The following is a 5,620-nucleotide window of genomic DNA, read 5'->3' as shown; positions in this document are numbered from 1 at the left end:
ACCTAATAGTACACTTAAAACTAATAAATATAATCATCTACAAACTGCACTTATGTATGAGAGAGTCAGTTCCTAGGCAGGTTGATAAGAAGGTCAGGGGTCCCCAAGGAGAAAGGGGTCTGGAATTCTCAAACGGGAAGAAAAAACAAACTTTTTTTCCTTTGCATTCCTTAGGATTATATAACAATAATGTATCTGCTTGAGGACAGTCTCTGGAAAAAAACCTTCCGGCTAATCCTGTTATCTTAAAATGCAAATTATGGATTGGGTCTAGTGAGGTCTTTACAACCTCCATACATTCTTTCAATTCACTTTAATAAGTAATTCAGTTCAGTTCAGTTCAGTTGCTCAGTCGTGTCTGACTCTATGCGACCCCATGAATTGCAGCACTCCGGGCCTCCCTGTCTATCACCAACTCCTGGAGTTCACTCAAACTCACGTCCATCGAGTCAGTGATGCCATCCAGCCATCTCATCCTCTGTCGTCCCCTTTTCCTCCTGCCCTCAATCCCTCCCAGCATCAGAGTCTTTTCCAATGAGACAACTCTTTTCCAGTGAGAGACTCATGAGGTAGCCAAAGTATTGGAGTTTCAGCTTTAGCATCAGTCTTTCCAAAGAACACCCAGGACTGATCGCCTTTAGGATGGACTGGTTGGATCTCCTTGCAGTCCAATGGGCTCTCAAGAGTCTTCTCCAACACCACAGTTCAAAAGCATCAATTCTTTGGTGCTCAGCTTTCTTCACAGTCCATCTCTCACATCCATTCATGACTACTGGAAAAACCATAGCCTTGAGTAGATGGACCTTTGTTGGCAAAGTAATGTCTCTGCTTTTCAATATGCTATCTAGGTTGGTCATAACTTTCCTTCCAAGGAATAAATGTCTCTTAATTTCATGGCTGCAATCACCATCTGCAGTGATTTTGGAGCCCCCAAAAATAAAGTCTGACACTGTTTCCACTGGTTTCCCATCTATTTCCCATGAAGTGATGGGACCAGATGCCATGATCTTAGTTTTCTGAATGTTGAGCTTTAAGCCAACTTTTTCACTCTCCTCTTTGACTTTCATCAAGAGGCTTTTTAATAGCATATAACTTCATTGCTCACACTAGCGAGGAGGTACTCTTTTTGCCCCTTCTGATGTCTATGTCAGAAGCTTTCTCTATCTCCTTTATACTTTAATAAAACTTTATTACACAAAAGCCCTGCATTATCAAGACTTGTCTCTGGCCCTGAATTGAATTCTTCTCCTCCAGAGGCCAAGAATCCAGACATCCTTTGTGGTTCAGCAACAACGTTTCAGGTAAAACAAATAAAAATAGAAATATAATTTAATCATCATCAGATTTTCAAAAATTAAATGTCCTAATAAGATCAAGTGTGGGTTGGTAACAGAGAAACATACTATACATCATGGAAGTATAAATTGATAATTTTTTGTCAACTGCAATGCCTAGAAAAATGCAGAAAACTTAAAATTAAGAAGTGTGTATACAAGTAGACATAAATACATTCAAATAGACATAATATGTATACATATGTTCATTGTAAAGCTGTTTTTCATAGAAAAAAGTGAAAATCATATGTTTCCTTTGGGAGATAATGGGATCAACAAATTTATTTATAGAATATACATTATTTTGAAGTTAAGAACAATAGACTAACAAATATCAACATGAATAAATTTCAAAAAAGAGTAACAGTAAATATTAGGAGCTATTTATTTAGCTGCATCAGATCTTAGTTGTGGCACACTTGATCTTTTGTTGAGGCACAGGAGCTCTTTAGCTGTGGCGCATGGGCACCACAGCATGAAGTCTTCAGTAGTTTCAGCACATGGGCTTAGTTGCTCTGAGGCAAGCGGGATCTCAGTTCCTCAACTGAGGGTGGAACCCATGTCCCCTGCATGGCAATGTGTACTCTTAATTACTGGACTACCAAGGAAGTCCTCAAAAGCTATTTTTGAAAGATATTTGAAACCCAAACATCAATATATAGTTCTTACAGGCACACATACACATAGCAAACGTAGAACAACTTATGTGGAACCGCCAACCAACACACTGACGAGAGCGATGACAATGCTGGCCTGGGACTTTAGCCGTAATCATAATAGGAGTCATTCAAAGAGTGCTATGCTGTACGTGTGATATGTTAGCCTGTGAGGGTGGATAACTATGTGTCTGTTATTTCATGAAATTTTCTTAATACTCCAAATATTTTAACATGTTATTAACATTATGTTAGAAGTCAATCAGTTAATAGATTTAGATTAAACTGTAAGAAGTGGGGGATTTATCTATCAAAGAGAATAAACATGTACAAAGGGTAAATGAAATATCTACCAATAATTACTCTTTACTGGGGGAATGGGCAAAATTAGAAGCTTAAAGATTTGACAGTATATGGGCGGGAGGAGGGAAAAATTTCAAGGTGTTTGAAAAAGGAAAAGAAGGAAAAAAATCTCAGAGAGAAAACAATAGCTATTCCCTGAGAAACTTCTCCCATAAGGAAACTGTTGTGTGTTTTCATTTTATAGACAATCAATGACAAAGGTTATGGATATTTTCCCTGACAAATGCCATGTCCCTCTCTCCATAAGTTAAAACAAATACAAATTTCCCAAATCAGGTCAGTTATCCTGGGAAAAGACTAGAGTTCTCAAAATAAGATGTTCATAATATATAGAAGAGATGCAAATTCAAACACTTGTGGTAAGAGGCAAAAGTGTATACTAAAGGAAATTTATGGATTTAAAAGCATACAGCATATCTCAACAAAGATGAAACTTTCTCTGGGGAAGAAAAGCAGAACAACAGATAGATCCCCTGTAGGAATAGTCATTAAATGGATAAATGATACCTCTTGGGAGGAATAAAACAATTTAGGAGAAAAGGATAGGTAATGCTTGTTTGAAAAGTGGATGTTTGCATCAATAGTAGAATTTGTGGAATTCATAAATTTTATTGTGAGAAATACCCAATATAAAATGTGGAAGATTTTTAGAAGAAAATCTGTCTGTGCCGGAAAGCAGAGAGAGAGAAATGAAAGAGGGCACATATTTTGGCCTGTAGACAAGGAGAACTCTTAGGGAAAACTTTTTGTTTTAACGACATAAAAAGCTTCTTGTATACAAAAAAAGAAAGAAGGAAAATAAATGGGAAATGGAATGTAAGCTGCATATCCCACTGGTGAATACAAATAAAGGACAGCAATGATTGGCTTTGTCATTACTGAAATAGCTCAAGATGCCTGAGGTCTGGTAAATTCCAGAAGGGGAGTAAGGCAATGCTCAAACTACTGCACAATTGCATTCATCTCACATGCTAGCAAAGTAATGCTCAAAATTCTCCAACTAGGCTTCAATAATACATGAACCATGAAATTCCAGATGTTCAAGCTGGTTTGAGAAAAGGGAGAGGAACAAGATGTCAAATTGCCAACATCCACTGGATGATCGAAAAAGCAAGAGAGTTCCAGAAAAACATCTAATTCTGCGTTATTGACTATGCCAAAGCCTATGATTCTGAATCACAATGAACTGTAGAAAATTCTGAAAGAGATGGGAATACCATGCCACCCAGCCTGCCTGCTGAGAAAACTTTATGCAGGTCAGGAAGTAACAGTTAGAACTGGACATGGAACAACAGACTAGTTCCAAATAGGAAAAGGAGTACATCAAGGCTGTATATGGTCACCCTGCTTATTTAACTTATATGCAGAGTACATTATGAGAAATGCTGGACTGGATGAGGCACAAGCTGGAATCGAGATTTCTGGAAGAAATATCAATAACCTTAGATATTCAGATGACACCATCCTTATGGCAGAAAGTGAGGAAGAACTAAAGAGCCTCTTGATGAAAGTGAAAGAGGAGAGTGAAAAAGTTGGCTTAATGCTCAACATTCAGAAAACAAAGATCATGGCACCCAGTCCCATCATTTCATGGCAAATTGATGGGGAAACAGTGGAAATAGTGGCAGACTATTTTTTTGGGCTCCAAAATCACTGCAGATGGTAATTGCAGCCATGAAATGAAAAGACGCTTACTCCTTGGAAGGAAAGTTATGACCAACCTAGACAGCATTTTTTTAATTTAAATTTATTTATTTTAATGGGAGGCTATTACTTTATAATATTGCATTGGTTTTGCCATACATCAACATGAATCCACCATGGGTGTACTGGGATGACCTAGACAGCATTTTAAAAAGTAGATACATTACTTTGCCAACAAAGGTCTATCCAGTCAAGGGTATGGTTTTTCCATGTATGGATGTGATAGTTGGACTCTAAAGAAAGCTGAGTGCTGAAGAATTGATGCTTTGGAACTGCGATGTTGGAGAAGACTCTTGAGAGTCCCCTGGACAACAAGGAGATCCAACCAGTCCATTCTAAAGGAGATCAGTCCTGAATATTCATTGGAAGGACTGATGTTGAAGCTGAAACTCCAATACTTTGGCCACCTGATGTGAAGACCTGACTCATTTCAAAAGCCCCTGATGCTGGGAAAGATTGTAGGCGTGAGAAGGGGATGACAGAGGATGAGATGGCTGGATGGCATCACTGACTCAATAGACATGAGTTTGAGTAAACTCCGGGATTTGGTGATGGGCAGAGAGGCCTAGTGTGCTGCCGTCCATGGGGTCACAAAGAGTTGGACACGACTGAGCGACTGAACTGAACTGAGAAAATTTCCTAATAAAAGTTGGGACAAATTGTTTGCAAAGATGTAGGACTATAGCGCTATCATCACTGGCTTACAGGGAGCACTAGATATGCATTATGTGAGGAGTTTTAAATATGTTGTGTTAGAGGTAATGCAGACATTGGCTGGCTACCACCACTAACGTGTTCTCTCTCTCTCTTTCTCTCTCTCTTCTAGCTCTATCTATTTCTATCTCTCTTTCTTAGGGGAATCATGAGTAACCAGAGAAGAATTATTATTCTTAGCCATTCCCATTTTGATAACAGTTTATATATATATAAACTGTTTAACAGCACCATATCTAGCTCATGGACAGAGGAGCTGGGTGGGCTGCAAGTCCATAATGTCACAAAGAGACATTGCTGAGCATGTATGCCCACATGCACCCATGCACACACACACACCTGGCCAATCAATGAATAAGATCGATTGAAATGATCTACTTCTGAAATTTTTTTCCTCAGTCTCATAATTTTATTTTGCCCCATAAAATTCCTGCATTGTGTGCTATCTCCTTAGCACTTTAATAAAACTTTTATAATTCCCTAAATTGAACTAATTACTACCTCTCATAGGTAAGAATACTTGGAATTTTTGGGTAGCTTTTAATGTCAAATAGTTTCTTAGGCTTCTTTCTTTAACTGAGTTGCAATTGACGAATAAACTATTAATTTTCAAGTGTACATCATAGATATAGATATCTTTACATGTTGTGAAATGATCAACACAATAAATCTAGTGATAAAAATTAATTCACAGATGCAGAGAAGATCAGTGTTTACCACAGGTTGGGTACAGGGGTGAAATATGTGAAGGTGGCTGTGCTCAGTTGCTTCAGTTGTGTTCCACTCTTTGTGACCCCTTGGATTATAGTCCTCCAGGCTCCTCTGTCTGTGGGATTCTCATGGCTAAGG

This window comes from Bison bison, unplaced genomic scaffold, assembly GCF_000754665.1.
Source record: "Bison bison bison isolate TAMUID 2011002044 unplaced genomic scaffold, Bison_UMD1.0 scf7180017864257, whole genome shotgun sequence".
Classification (NCBI taxonomy): Eukaryota; Metazoa; Chordata; class Mammalia; order Artiodactyla; family Bovidae; genus Bison; species Bison bison.
This window is presented reverse-complemented; position numbering follows the sequence as displayed.